The sequence below is a fragment of the Ictalurus punctatus genome, chromosome 17, assembly GCF_001660625.3.
Source record: "Ictalurus punctatus breed USDA103 chromosome 17, Coco_2.0, whole genome shotgun sequence".
Taxonomy (NCBI): Eukaryota; Metazoa; Chordata; class Actinopteri; order Siluriformes; family Ictaluridae; genus Ictalurus; species Ictalurus punctatus.
Genome location: NC_030432.2, coordinates 7,845,162 through 7,860,704, shown reverse-complemented (window position 1 = coordinate 7,860,704; position 15,543 = coordinate 7,845,162). Strand labels below are relative to the sequence as shown.

The following is a 15,543-nucleotide window of genomic DNA, read 5'->3' as shown; positions in this document are numbered from 1 at the left end:
AAGTGGGGAATTAAAACATAAATAGAAAATGACACGCTGGAAATTACACTAGTTCTCCATAAATGACTGTCTAATTCAAAAGACTGACCTATGTCTGTGTGTGTGTGCTATATGCAAATATAATTTTAATAGTTGAAGAAAGACAACATTCATTGTGTGTGTGTCCCACTGGAAAAATAGCCAGGGGGCAGAAACAACTCTGTCAATAGTATAAAATCCTTTGCTTCTGGATGTAACAACTTTAATTAAATTCATCCAGGTTGTGTGTGGCCGTAATCCTTATCTCTCAAACTGTTTAAAATTTGAAATAATGAGGTTGGTTTTAGGGCACGGCTCTAAAATAATAGGTCTGTACCTCTTTGTAATGGTGGTTTGCCACAAAACACCACAAAGAACCCAAGGGGAAGTCAGTTACATTCTTTCCTCAGCAACCTGGTATTACAGTACAGTAAGTTTGGAATACCAAAATCCTGAAAGGACTGTAGGATTAAAAAACAAAACAAAACAAAACAAAACAACAACAAAAAAAACACAAAAAAAACTTTCAAAAGGATTTGTTTCTGCTTCCAGTATCAATTCCTTTTCTTCATTTTATTACTACAACTTTATTAGCATAATGTGATTTTTACACAGTTTTTTTTTTTACAAGACAAAGTGTCTGCCAAACAGTGTACATAATACATATTATTACACAGTATTCAAAGATAATGTGTGTGCGTTGGGGGGGGTTGTGTTTGGGCTGGGTTATTAAAGAGGGCTGGCTATTTTCTGCAATATGTCTTGTGCACTGGGGCCATGCTGTACCAGGGAAGGCTACTGCAGTGTTCATTCACTGTCTCTGCTTCCTCTGTGTAGTAATCAGACAGCCATTAGAGATGGCAGCAAAAGCCATCTTTTTTTTTTTCCCCTGTGTCCTTAGATGAACTAGTATCCAATTTGCCCCCCCTCTCTCTCTCTCTCTCTCTCTCCCTCTCTCTCTGAAATCCATTTTCGTACAATCGCCTCTGCTTTCTCTCATTCTCAATTCAATTCAACAACGCTTTATTGGGATAAATGCTGCTAGTTATATTCTGGTCAGACCAGTTAATATATCCATACAGATGAGAAAAAACACCTGACATTTTAATAATTTTATTTTAAGCAGGTCTTTGAGGAATTGCTTCACTGGTTGTCCTAGATAAGTGGAAAGAGCTCACAAACCAGACAGTATTGGAGTTTGTTTTGGTTTTTAACAGCAATTCTGTTAAATAATCTCTCTCTCTCTCTCTCTCTCTCTCTCTCTCTCTATCCATCTATCTATTATTGCTGAGGCAAAAATCCAACTGACTGGCTGGTCAGTGATTTATAATAAAATAAATTGGTGTTGCTAGTTTGTTAATATTTTCAAATTCATTTTCACTCTATTTTGAATACTGAATAGTAGATAGTATTGTCCTAATATAGCCTTTTCAGTGTTTTTCCTCTGCATTTTGAGGAAATGTTTACAGAATTTGGCATGCAGGGTTTCAACTGGGTGTTTGTTATAGCTTGGGACATCAGATTAATTCACATCAAACCAAAACTTGCACATGTATGTGTTGCAGTATGAGAGTTGCTTAAGTATTTTATCTGAAATTTACAATGAAAAAAATTGACATAAACTACTATACTATGCTCTCACTCTCTTGATTTGTTCTCTTCTTGAGAACTCTATTTCTATTGTAGTATATGTAATATGTACTTCACCGCATTGCCTCATTCATGACCCAAATAAATATTAGCGAGAATTTGTTCACATACAGTACACCTTCAGACCATCTCTGTCCACGCCTGAATCGCTGCTGTTCTCTGCCACTTTCATCCCTCTTTTACTTTCTCTCTTCTGCCTCTTATTTTCCCTCTCAAGCTGATGGAAGAGGGTGGGGTCAATCTGCACCAGTTGCCATGACACCAGACAGCCCTTGCTTGGTGAAGGCACGTAGTTTCCTCTGTTCTATTTCCCCAGAGCTTTCTACGGGGGAGAGTATGTGTCTGTGTGTGACAGCATTGAGCGAGAAAAAAGACAGAGACAACAAGTGTGTGCTTCACATGTCAGTTATGTTAAATGACAAATCGTTCAAATGTGAAGTCTGCAGGTAGTATGTAATAAGGTAATGAGACACCTCTCATTTAGGAAAGCTCTGTCCTTCTAAGCTATACCATGGCAGAAAAAAGTGATACCATTTAATGGTTGCTACTGAAATACTTCAGAAAATATTTTACATTCTGACCAATACATCACTGGTACACACTCGTGATTGCACTAGAGAAGCAGACTCTTTCTCTCTCTCTCTCTCCCTCTCTCTGCGCTATCTATCCCAAAGCAGGAGCACTGATGAATAATTTAGCAGTTGATATTTGCAGCCATCTGTTTCTCTTTTCCTCGCCATCAGTCTTACTCGCAATGTTCTTTTACGCTGTGCCGTGTCACCAAACAAGAAGTACTGCAATAAGAGGGAGGGGGTCTCACACCACTGACCAGGACTGGATTCATTACAACACTGAGCGTCTGTGTCTCTGAGGTGCTCATCATGGAGAACTCATTAATCATTCATGAATCATTTCACACCTGTAATTCGCCATGGGTATTTAAGGTTTATTCTTAATTAGCATATATTTAATTAATCTGTGCATTATCCGTTTTGATGAAACACCGTAACACTTTCACTTGTACTTGCATCACTATGAACTTTGTTGTTTCCCTTCTCAAATGCTATCTGTAATAAATATAAATCAACAGAAACATTTCAGCTGTAATGAATGGGTATGGACTTCCTGCTGTGTCAAATCTATTGCATGGAAAGAGGTGTGAAATTGGCGTTTCATATGACTTGTATGCATTAACTAGTTAACTCTTTGCACTAACGGCCAGTGACCAATAGAGGGAGACGCAGAGCCCACAGCCCGGGCCACAATCTTGTGCTTTTATTTAGCGCCATTTAATGAAAACACTTAAGACTGGCCTGTTATTTGAGTACACCAGATACTATTTGAAAATAATATTTCATGTCATAATTTTGCTGAGGAAGCCATAATTATACTATAGAGAGGACCAGAACAAACAAATAAACTGGAGTGGAGTTCGTTGGAGAGACTCCTAAATGATCTAAATGATGACCGTAAAGGACTCCAGCCTTTGGTCAAACAGTGTCTCCTTTCTCCCAAAATTACAGCTTGTGCAGATCAAGCTCTTGGTGGACAGCCAGCACAAGCGGAGTCTTTGTTCAGGTGAAATTCCTCAGTACTATCTGCACCCCCACCAAAGTCTGTGGCTGCCTTTGGTTTAATTAGGTCTCCTGGAGCGGGCATCAAACCACCTCCCACTCCCACCACCCCTCCAACCCAACCCTGAATTATTCCCACACAGAAGCAACTGGAACAGCAAGACAATAAGAGCTCCAGTAAAAGCAAAGGTGTATCCACAGCATCTCCCTCTAGCAGTGTGCTGTGTTCAGGAATGCAACACTACCACTGAAATATGCATCCAGACTATGCAGTCGCACTGCTGATTGCAAATGCAGGTTTCTGAAAATAAAACAAGAGATGATGGCTGGTGGAAAACTGGGCCAGCACCGAGTTCAGGTGCATGTGTGTGTGAGGTTAAAGACCAAGTCGTGTTATCCCCAATGACACTAACAGCAGCTCCTGTCCTCCAGAAAGAGTAGGTTTGATAGACTATGGCGTGGGGTTTATAAGTGTGACTCTTCTATGTACGCTAAAAATGGCAGAGCTCAAACCGGCACGGGAGGGAGGAGGTCAAACGTTCATTTTACACTGCCTTTACACAAACTGACAGATGCTGTCTGCTTTGATCTATCTTTAGCCTATCCACACCTATCTGTGGGCCACTGTCCGGAAAGCTACTTAGAGATTCTGCCTGTTCTAGACCCCTAAGAGTGCCCATACAGAATGCAATCGCCCAGAAAGACTGGGGGAAGGGTGGACTACATTCAGCACAACTGACTAATTGCACGGCACTGTGGGAAACACAGATGTAATGCATTTGTAGTATTCCTGTTAAAGCCTATGTAACAGTGTCAGCAGAGGAAGAGACTGACGCTGAATGAGTAAGAGAGTAGACACTGAGAATGAGAGAGAGAGCGAGAGAGAGAGAGAGAGACACACACACACACACACACAAACACACACAGAAGGGACAGACAGACATAGCCTGAGAGGAGCACAATGGCGGCGGTGGTAGCAGCAGGAGCAAGAAGAAATGTGCCAGAGCAGAGCGGGATGTGCGCTCTCTCGTCCCGAGCACACCGCGGCCAAGCTGAACTGAGTGAACTACATCCGAGTGCTTGCCATGAGGTCAGAGAGTCCAACATTCCTCTGAAGCTGTGTGTTTACACTGCTCGGAGAAATAGGGAGTCAGCAAGGGGGTGTATGAGGGCCTTACAGGAAGGGAAACAAATCAGCTCCAAGCCGCACTACACAAACCATGTGCGGTTGGGAGGCCTTCTACGGCACAGCTAGACCTCAGCACTTATTCATTCACTGCCTGATCACATAGGTGGTGGTTAGGGGAGTAGATACAGAATACAACAGCCGCATGGTCAACAATCCTAATCCTCTTTCAGGATTTGGCTTGCATTTAATTTATATTACTGTTCTAAATGTGTTAACAGCTCCAGAGAAAAGAGCATGAGTAGTACAGATCACGTAATCTGATGTTCGCTTTATTTCCCTGAGGAGGACTGGAAATTCAGCTTATATTAAAAGATTAGAAGGTGTTCTGACTCACAATATGTGTTTTTCCAGCTGGAACAATTACTCATCCTTCTTTTGTACAGATTCTAATCAATATTTGAATACAAATTCAAAACAAGAGTCTGATAATTGTTCACAATTTTAAATTTGGTATTTTAAATGTGAAAATTAATCAGTTTGTAACAAATCAAATACAAAAAAAAAATTAACAATGTTACTGTAGTTATACAAATCTTTTATAACTACTCAAAACCTTGTCTGGGATTTCTGTGCTCAAAGAAGAAAAAAACAATACTGTAGAATTGGATTTTATGCCAATTACAGTAGGTATACTGTATACACAATTTATTATGAATTATGATACGTACTCGATCTGCTGTGAAAAATGCCTTCTATAATATGACTGCAAAATCTCTAGCATTTATTTTGAAAATGTAAAAGAAGGCAAATGTTATTGTATTTTTTGGTTATATGTATATTGTGTATATGTATAATCCACCTGCTCATCAAGTGTGAATTGTATAATGTTTTAAATTATAGACAGAAAAGGAATATTATAGGAATATTGTTTCAGTTTCTGTAAAAAACAAAACAAAACAAAACAAAACAAAAAAACACAAAATACTACAACTGATTTCGTCTTGGTCAACAATATGCATACGCATAATAAAATGCTACTCTAAATTTTTTTTTTTATTATAAAGCACCAGCACCTTACAATATCTGTTATGCACAGTACTGAATGTCATAAATGTGTAACAAATGTATCTTATACACAATACAGAGGGGCTGAGGTATAACACTGCAGCCACCAGAACGAGCTTCCGAGCAAAGATGTACAGTTTCTTCCCCCTCCTGTTCAAATAGGAGAACTACACAATACATACAGTAAAAGAGAAGACATACTGTATGTAGCATAAAATAATTTTCTTAGTTTTACAATGCAGAAAGATTGAATTTTAGATTGGTCAATTAGATCGAATTAAACCACAAGAATAACACTGCACATAATATAAAAATACTGTCAATTCAACACTATTAGTACTGCTATTTAGAAACCTTTATCTACTGAGGACTTGGACGTTTCTGCTTTTATTCCAATTTAAGCTTTAGGCTTTTACCTATATGCAGAAGTGAAAAATAAATTTAAATGACATCATACTCATGGAATGGCAAGGTTGGTAAGAAATAGTGGTACACAATGAAAGTGCACTTAAGATTGTTCCCTGAATAAATAATTGATATATGGTTTGAAAGGACTAATAAACACCAAAAAAACAAAAAACAAAAAACCCCAAAACATCTCACTCAGTCATAATTAATACTTTGACTCTCTACTCACTAAAGCAGCAGAGATGAAGACATTGGATTCTACAGTCCCTGTAATCGAAATAAACACTACAGGTAAATCACATTACATATCCCTGTACAATTGTTTATTAAGATTACCAGAAATTCAGAGCGGAGAGACTGAAGGACAGAAATAATCTAACAACAGCAGTCTCAAGTGTGTTAGTCCAATTAACACTTCATACACATTCCAGCCAGTGTTTTTTTTTTTTTTTTTTTTTTTTAAAGAAGTCAATGAGTTCATCTCAGCTGCAAAAACCCGGAGTTGTGTGTCACTCTGAGTCTACTCTGCGTCTCTGAAGGTGCTCAAGTGTCATGCTCTGAAGTCCAGCCATGGACAGGAAATGGAGCCGGGGTGGGGTGGGGGGAGGAAGTCCTCTCAGCTTTTAAATGTTGTACAGGATTTCTCTTACATTCTTTTTTTTCCCCCCGACCATTTTCTGGCACTTCACCAATGTTGGATAGAATGGACTGGCAAGCATTCAACTGGTTGCATGTTACTACTTCTTGATAATGTAAAGTTGCGTTTTTTATTTTATTGTTTAGTTACACACATGGATGTGATATAGATGTAAAAAAAAAAGAAAAAAAAAGTTCAAATTACTGATACTTGATATTACAAGACTGATTAAGTTACATTTACTGTGGATTCAGTGAGTGCAGCAATGCTTTATTTTAACGGTCAATTCATTGATATCTAAACAGGTTTCATGGAACTAGAAAAAAAGACATTAATTTTACTACTGTCACAGCATTAAAATAAAACACTCGATTAGTCTCTACTTTTAAGTATAGCTTAGAGTGCTATTTGCAAAACCCTCTTTGTGTAAAAAAAAATAAAAATAAAAATTTAATATGAAAGAAATTTGAGAATCTGAATAACACTATAATATCAAGATGCTTTATACTTGTTGTAAACTACAGAAGTTTTAAGAGTACTCCATCCCTACTTTTTTTTTTTTACTTTACTAGTCACAAATATAAATTAATTCCTTTCACATTAAATGCATCTGACTTAATCAGACTGTGATATGCTGATATTTTTTGCTGATCTCTTTTTTACAGCAGATAAGATAATCACGTCATGCTTTTCAGGTTAAAGCGGTGTATTAATGGGAGGGGAAATTGCTAATAAATAAAGGCACTTACAAATAAGGTGTGTTAAAACACAGTAATAATATGCCCGGAGCCCAGAAGCTGAATGAACTATCAGTGGAGTGCAGAGAGAGATGTAACTAATGGATGGGATAACGGAGGACGGAAAGCATAGTGCAGAGTGAGCTCTGGATAAGAGACACCTCAGCAGGACAGCAGCTCTCTCTCTCTCCGCCTTGTCCATCTCTGTGCTGGACTCAGCGGTTCCTCGGAGGCCTTGTATGGCAGGCTTTTCCCCTCATATTGACAGACTGCTTTAACACAATAGCTAGCCATGGCTTTGAAAATGGATGTCCTCCTCCCTCTGCACCCCTGCGCTGAGCCCAACGCCTAGAACTTCGGTTCCCTCACCATGACACCCGCATTCAGCCAAGAAGACAGACAGAGTAAACGTGGACAAAGGCAAGTGTGGAGGGAGAGTGCGAGAAAAGAAGAAAAGGGGCAAGTGATAGCAAAGAAAAGAAGATGAATGGAAATTGGGGGGCAAGATCGACCGACCGTGCTCACCTTTTGTCCTGTCTCTCAATTTTTTCTTTTTGTCTTATTTTAAATTTTTTTCCCTTCTCTCTTTTGTAGTAATCCATGAAGTTTTACCGAGAGAGAGAGACAGAGAGACAGAGAGAGAGAACGAGAGCATTCTTAAAAGAGAGAGAGAAAAATAGCTAAAGCTAGACAGCAGCTCCAGACAGGAAGAAACCTACATTGGTTGTTACCGCTCTTCTCTGGTTCTTCTCTTTCTAAGTTTCCTGCCGTGCTCCCGCTTGGTCAGGTCCGGACTCGCTGTACTGTCAGAGAGAAGCAGGTTGGTGCAGAGGCAGCTGCTGGGGGTTTTTGGTTGTTGTCTCTACTGTGCTTTATGAATCCCTCCTGCTTCTGTACACAGTTGCAGCACAATGACTTTCTAACTCCCCCCACCCTTCATCCCCATCAGCACCTGCAAGTGGAAAAGTAAGTATAAGAAGTGGCAACGTGTGTGTGTGTGTGTGTGTGTGTGTGTGTGTGTGTGTGTGTGTGTGTGTGTGTGTGTGTGTGTGGGGTGGGTACTTCATACTTTTGAGTCCATTAATAAGTGTGTGCATACTCATCATATATTTCATCATATTCATACACTTCCTTCTGACTGTGTGTGCGGTGTCAACATCACTACAACACCAATTAAAAAGAAAATATGACGGTTTTGTGCAGACATTTAGGCTCATTAAGAATTCTCACACCAATCAGTTCAGGCTTGTCAGAAAATACCATCAAGCGTGGGAGAAAGAAGAGGAAAGAAAGTGGAACTCATTTCTCTCTTCTCTTTTGAAATCAAGTCCGGTAATAGTTTGTTAGTGTTACTGTCTCACACATTTAGTGTGCCGAGAGATAGACAAGGAACGGAGAGCTGCCACGTTGAAACGGTTGAGGTGAGACAGAAAACCAAGAGGAAACACACTTGCATAACAGGACAGAAATGTAAGAAAAGCACAGTAACTAAAAGAAACACATTACAATAAGAGCAGGCTTGTTGGCAAAACTGCATCTGTAAAGCTCCTGAGTATTTTTGAGTACAAAAATAATCTGCAATTTTCCTATAAACATATCATTGTCAAATGATAATTATGCAAACGATTAGGGCTTAAGAATGATTACTGGTTGCTATAATAAAAACTTGTGCTGAGCCATCAGCATAAACAGAAATATATATATATATATATATATATATATATGTATGTACGTATTTTTAATTCTACCTGCCAAACAAACTGGATGTGTGTTTTGTAATATCAGTGCACAACAAATGTTCGTTAGTAAAATTGTAAATGTTGGTAAAAACATTTCAGAAAAACAAACAAACAAACAAAAAAAACAGCCTGTAGAGTTTACAGAATGACAAAAAACAACCAATGAGCAGCAGTTCTGCAGGTTAAAGTGTCTTGTTGATGAGAGAAGTCAGAGGAGACTGGCTGACAGGACAGACACATTAATTCAAATAACCACTTTTTACATCTGGCACAGGCTCACAGAACCTGGTCAGTGGAAGACTAGAAAAACATCAACAATTTTTCCAATCTTCATCTGTCCAGTTTTGGTTAAGCTGTGTCCACTGTAGCCACAGGTTCATATTCTTGGCTGACCCGAGTAGAACCTGATATGGTCATCTGCTGTTGTAGCTCATCTGTCTCAAGGTTTGACGTGTTGCGTTTAAGTCAGTTTTTTGTATGTAATGGCCTGTGCTTTGCAAACTATTATAAACTTATAACAAGATTATTCATGTTCTTTACGTGGCCATTTGGGTCTGCAATACACCAGAATTATAAACCTTATCACAAAATCAGTTTGTAATAGGTATAATACACATTATATATATATATATATACACACACACACATTATATATATATATATATATATATATATATATATATATATATATATATATATATATATATATATATATAAAAACACACACACCATGTCTCTCTGCTGTCCTTGACCAGTGGTGTCAAAATACCTGCAGTGATTAGCATGACAACAATAGCCTGCCAGTGCGATGTGACCAGAGCAGCTCGAACATAACATTCTTTATCCAACAGAAGCAATTACTAAGACCTCTCTGACTGCTGCCCATTTGTAATGTGTGAAGTGGATTTTTCAGCAGTGCTGGTGAAGGATTTCTTTTAGGGTCTGATGCTTTTCTCCAGAAGTGGAGGGAATGAGTAATAAGAATGTCTGAAACTGTGGCAGGCTGTCTGCAGCACAGTGTGTGCAAGCATCAATCACACACTAGGGCTTCTACACAAGCAAATACACACATACACAAAGAAATCCCATACGCTTAGTTAGGCATCTGTCACCCCACATTCAAATAATGACAAGAAAACATGTAATTGTGCCACCAAAACCCACAGCCCACTTCCCTACTTTAATGTAAATATTAATCTCATTAGGTTAACATTCCAAAATGTTAATCATCTGTTAGTTGTCTATACTTTTCATTGCTGCAGGTTAGCAGTCAGTATTTTTACTCATTAAAGTACCTAATAAAAAATTTAAAGATGTATGGAAGAAATGAAATTACTTGGATTACCTGACAATAGATAAGATTATAAACTAGCTCTTTATAACATCTTACTGACTTACAGAGGAAGACGATAATCAACACATGACCTTGCTTACATATCTAGATATTTACTTAACCTAATTACCTTGCTAATGAAACCCTTTTCAGTTAGCCACACAACAACATACATAAACACTGGTAAATAAGCTTAATATTGGTTAGGTAGGTCAGTGAAGCAACTTTTCTTAATTAATAAAATACAAAGAGGGGCAGCAGTGGAGAGGAAGAGGAATAGCTGAGACACAGGTAGAACCACAGAGTAACAGCTTGGCTCTTGACCCCCCAAATGCTCCAAGGGCATACAAGCAGCGAACCCTGTGCCTTGACCCTGAACTTCCTTTCTTGTCTGGGAAGGGATGTAGCCATATGCAAACACAATTGCTATTTACAATGGCCAAGGAAAGTCAATTCCTTCTTTCCTTTTAATAGAATATCTGATAAGACACCATTTTAGAAACTGTTTTTTTTTTTTTTTTTTTTTTTTTACATTGTTTCACAAACAAAAACATAGGAGCACCTTCAAACTGCTCAGAAAGCAAATATTTTAGTTCAACCACAGTGATATTGAATTCTTGATTCTGATTGGCGGTCAGAAGGTGATGATTCATTTTCTCTAACTGCGCTGACTGTAGCTCCTGCTGTAATTAATATGATAGGTTTAAATTCTATTCTATTCTAATACTACTCAAATACTAAGATCCACTAATACTAGATTTTAATCATTTCTATCATAACAGCTCGTTCACAATTACTTTTATAGCAGACAATCTACATATTCAAATGGTAATACTAAAAGGATTTAAAAAAACATTCATTACTTAACATAGAAAAACGTATAATAATCAACATTTGGCAGACACCCTTATCCAGAGCAACTTCCATTTATACAATTGAGCAGTTGAGGGTTAAGGGCCTTACTCTAAGGCCCAGCAGTAGAAGTTGGTAGTGCTGGGATTTGAACACAAAACCTTCCGATCAGTAGGCTAATGTCTTTGCCACTGCCCTGCTGTAGCTTTCTATAAGGAAAGCTTGTAACAGTCAGTAATATTCATTACAGAGGATTTAGTGCTTGCGGTTTCTCTGTACCATGACAAGCTGCATAAGAGGCAGTTGAGGGAACCACTGTTTATCGCTACTATAGCATAAATGATAACATGAACTAACGTCTTGCAGAGGTTCCACAATATTAAATGTAACTGGTTAAAGGTTAAAAAGCATGACATGTCATTCAGTATTAAATTTTTTAAAAAAAAGACACTTGTTGGCAAATACTGTGGTATAAGATAATAAAACACTTCAGGATGTGCTGTTAAAGGGAAATAATCTACAACTTCTGGCTGGTAACAGTAACTCTTTGCATTGAGCTGTATCACACAACCCCATCTTGGATTATTTGACAATAACAGCACACACCATCATATCCTTTATACATTTGAATGTATGAGATTTTTGGTACTGCAAGGTATGACACTGTGAAATCATCAACAAATATTTGTCATTGGCTTTATTGTATGTGGAAGTGGTTTACTCACATTTCATTAAAAATTAGAAATATTATAATAATTATTATCATAATTATATTATAAGACTTATAATTATATAATTCCATTAAACAATACAATTGCAATGGATCTGCATAATGTTTCAAAGAAAGGGTAAGTGAATTCAAATACTTAATTTGATAATTATCAGATTTCTGAAGATTCTGTAGGACTGTTTTGAATGACAGACAAACTGATACGAACTTATCTGATTTGATCTGAAACTGACTTATGACATTGAAATGACAAATCAGCTTCAGCTGTGTGAATTTAAGCTCCCATCCACTAGCCCCATATTTAGATGTGAAATGCTTACGAGATGTCCCAATTTACATCATATACAACCAATTTTTATTAACCATGCCCTAATTTAGGCGTTTAAAGTGCATTTAAGTGTTGCAGCAGTGGGTCAATTAAAGAAAATATTCAGCAGACTACAGTCCAAATGTAAATAAGGAGAGGAGAAAAAAAATCTCAGGTGTGTGTAGCCAAGGTGGATGCAAATAAACATGCCGATAGCTTCAAAAATGCTATAAAAGGTGAAAACTTGAAATAAAATAAAATTAACTATTAACACATATTCAGTGATGGTCCAATAGGTTTTGCTTTTGCAATACTTACTTCAAAATGAGGTATTAAACTGAACCATTTTCCAGCCTTCTGATCAAGAATATTTATAACTTGGTTTTAATTCATTTTAGAACTTGGGTAGATCAGATAGACGTGTCAAGATTTAATTAAATATATTAAATATAGACATGCCGAGTTTCCACACTGAACCAGCCATAAAAATATCTGTGCACATCCCTAGTCAAAAGCCCTCTTCAATAGTACGTTAATTACAATAAGTCAAAAATTACAAAAAATTTAAATGGCATCTCCGATCTTGGGTGAATCATTGTGCTTAGTCACATTTAAGAATAATTATAATGTGTGCTAGAACTGCCAGAGCTGATCTGATGTTATACAATTGCTCTGGATTCACACAAGGAAAACAATAAAAGATGATTTATGTCTAGCTTGGATTGCCAATATCAACTTTGGTTAGCCTCTTTTTGAACAGGAAGTGACCAAGCCAGAGCAGCCATTTTGCTGAAGCATCACTTTCACTGCACGATTGACATCTGGGAATGTTCCACTGTATCCTAGCACCAGTCAGGACTTGCTGTACACCTGGTTTCTGGCACTAATCTACTGATGACAGATGATTGCAGTAAAACAGCCCCACGTACGCTCTCCCTGGTGCCTGGGAGAGAGAGTTGCTGCAGTCTCCTCTGCTAGGACAGCTCTTTTTCCTCTTTGGATCATATGCCAAGCATTGCCTGATGAACCTTAATCTGGAGCAGTGCCCATGTGTTCAGACAAGTGGCAGGATGAAGGAAGTAGGAATGATTACAGCAAGCAAAAGCTAGCAAAAAGTCCAAACAACCAAGCCTTAACTTCAGAGGAGCTGATACCTGTGTCCTTGGTGGTCAGAGAACATCTGCATGCACATGTCCTCACATAAGCCAGGGGTCTGTGGTGCACAAAGATACCTGATCCAGAAAACAGGAGGAGCCCAGTCTTTGGTAAATATCATGCTGTTGATTCAGCTTTCAGAGTTCATCACTCAGGGGCAAGACAAAGCAGCATGGGGTGTGGGACTCATCTCCGCCTCTATGCACATCTATTAATACGGCACCAATATAAAATATAATGGTGCACAGCATTCCATTTTTTTTTTTTACTGGTTCCACACGCATTCTTCAGACTATGTCTTACCTGCCTTTCTAGCCCAGATTTGTTAAATTCCAACCAGAAAATTTAAAAATAAAGGCAAAATAAATATATGGCTGTCACAAATTAATTTTGTTTGCAGTGTGAACGCAAGATGAATCATTTTCGGTGTGTGTGGAATCGACTCCATAGACTTGGGGTTGACTCTTAGTTTTCAATGCCTGGAATCAGTGAATCAACTCTACTTGGGACCAATTCCAATGTGAACCAAAGGCAGATGGAGACTTGATAACTCTGCACAAACATTGTATTAAAAATAACATACATTATATGGCCAAACGTTTGTGGACACCTGATCATCACACCGATATGTGGGCCTTCCCCAAGCTGTTGCCACAAAGTTGGAAGCAAACAATTGTATTGGATGTCTTTGTATGCTGTAACTAAGATTTCCCTTCAATGGAAGAAAGAGGTCCAAACCTGTTCCAGCATGACAATACCCCTGTGCACAAATCGAGGCTCATAAAGACATGGTTTGCCAAGGTTGGAGTGGAAGAACTCGAGTAGCCTGCACAGAGCCCTGATCTCAACCCCAGTGAACACCTTTGGGATGAACTGGAGCACTGATTGTGCCCAAGGCCTCCTCACCTGACATTCTGAAAGTATTGGAACAGCAAGGCCAATTCTATTGTTTTCGATATACAGTGAAGAAATTTGGGGTTGAGATCAAAAGATGAATATGAGCAGATAGATCAGAATTTCAGCTTTCATTTCCTGATATTGACATCTAGATGTGTTAAACAACTTTTATTCTTTGGTGGCAGTCAACTAAATTTTTAGATGAGCAAAAGATTGGATTGCAATCCCAATTAGATTGGATGAATTTCTATTTAAATTGGAACACACTGTTTCTGTAGACACTGTTTCTGTAGAATTCATTCTGCTGCTACAATCATGAGTTACATCATCATTAAAGATTAGTGAGCCCATTCCAGAAGCAGCCGTGCAAGCCCAAGCTATGACACTACCTCCACCATGCATGACTGATAAGTTTCTATGTTTTGGATGAGCAGAGTCACTCTTTCTCCACACTTTGGACTTTCCATCACTTTGGTATAGGTTAATCTTGGTTTCGGAGCTTTTGTGGTTCATTTTTTGGAAAGTCCAATCCGGCTTTCTGATTCTTACTGCTCATGAGTGGTTTGTATCTTGTGGTATGGCCTCTATATTTCTGCACTTGTAGGTTGTTGGTGGTGTCACTCACTGTTTTTGGGGGTTTTTCTTTATAGCTCTTACAATGTTTCTGTCATCAACCGCTGTTGTTGACTGACCTGTTCCATATTTGGTTGTTAGTACAACTAAATTGTTGTTTAGGATGTGCCAGTGCTTGTGCAATGGTTCTGATAGATTTTCCCTCTTTTATCAGCTTCAAATGGCTTTCTTTTCTCCCATAGACAGCTCTCTTCATCTTCATGTTGGTTTATCCTTTTTAACAACAAATGCAGTCTTCACAGATGGCATTCAGAGCTATTAATTATTCAAACAATCAATTTACCAGGGTACACCTGGGCAGCAAGAAACACCTATCAGTCACATATCCCAGTATTTTTGATCACTTAAATAATGGTTGGATTCAAACAAAAGGTGCCATGTTCTAAATTGTTTAACACATCTAGGTGTACATATGAGGAAATGAAAGCTGAAATTCTGATCCATCATCTCATATTCATCTTTGGATCTCAGATGTACATGTATTCAATGTATAGCGTAAACAGTAGAATTGGCCTTGCTGTTCCAATACTTTTGGAGGGACCTGTAGTGTATCAAAATATGATAATGTCTGATAGGGTAGGAAGGATTGATAAATATAGCAATGAATGTGCAATACAGATAGAAAACAGGACAAGGTATGCCAACTGAAAAGAATACATGGCAATTAACAAGTATGGTT

At 38.2% G+C, this 15,543-nt stretch overlaps 1 long non-coding RNA gene across 1 annotated transcript in view; it reads right to left on the bottom strand.

Annotated features, from left to right (window-relative positions):
* The window catches only part of LOC108278377 (uncharacterized), a 99,033-nt gene that overhangs the window by 66,254 nt on the left and 17,236 nt on the right, over positions 1–15,543 (bottom strand). Inside the window, exon 3 of the long non-coding RNA XR_001815322.3 lies at positions 7,938–8,170. This is a non-coding gene — a long non-coding RNA (uncharacterized LOC108278377). The remainder of the gene's footprint in view (positions 1–7,937; positions 8,171–15,543) is intronic.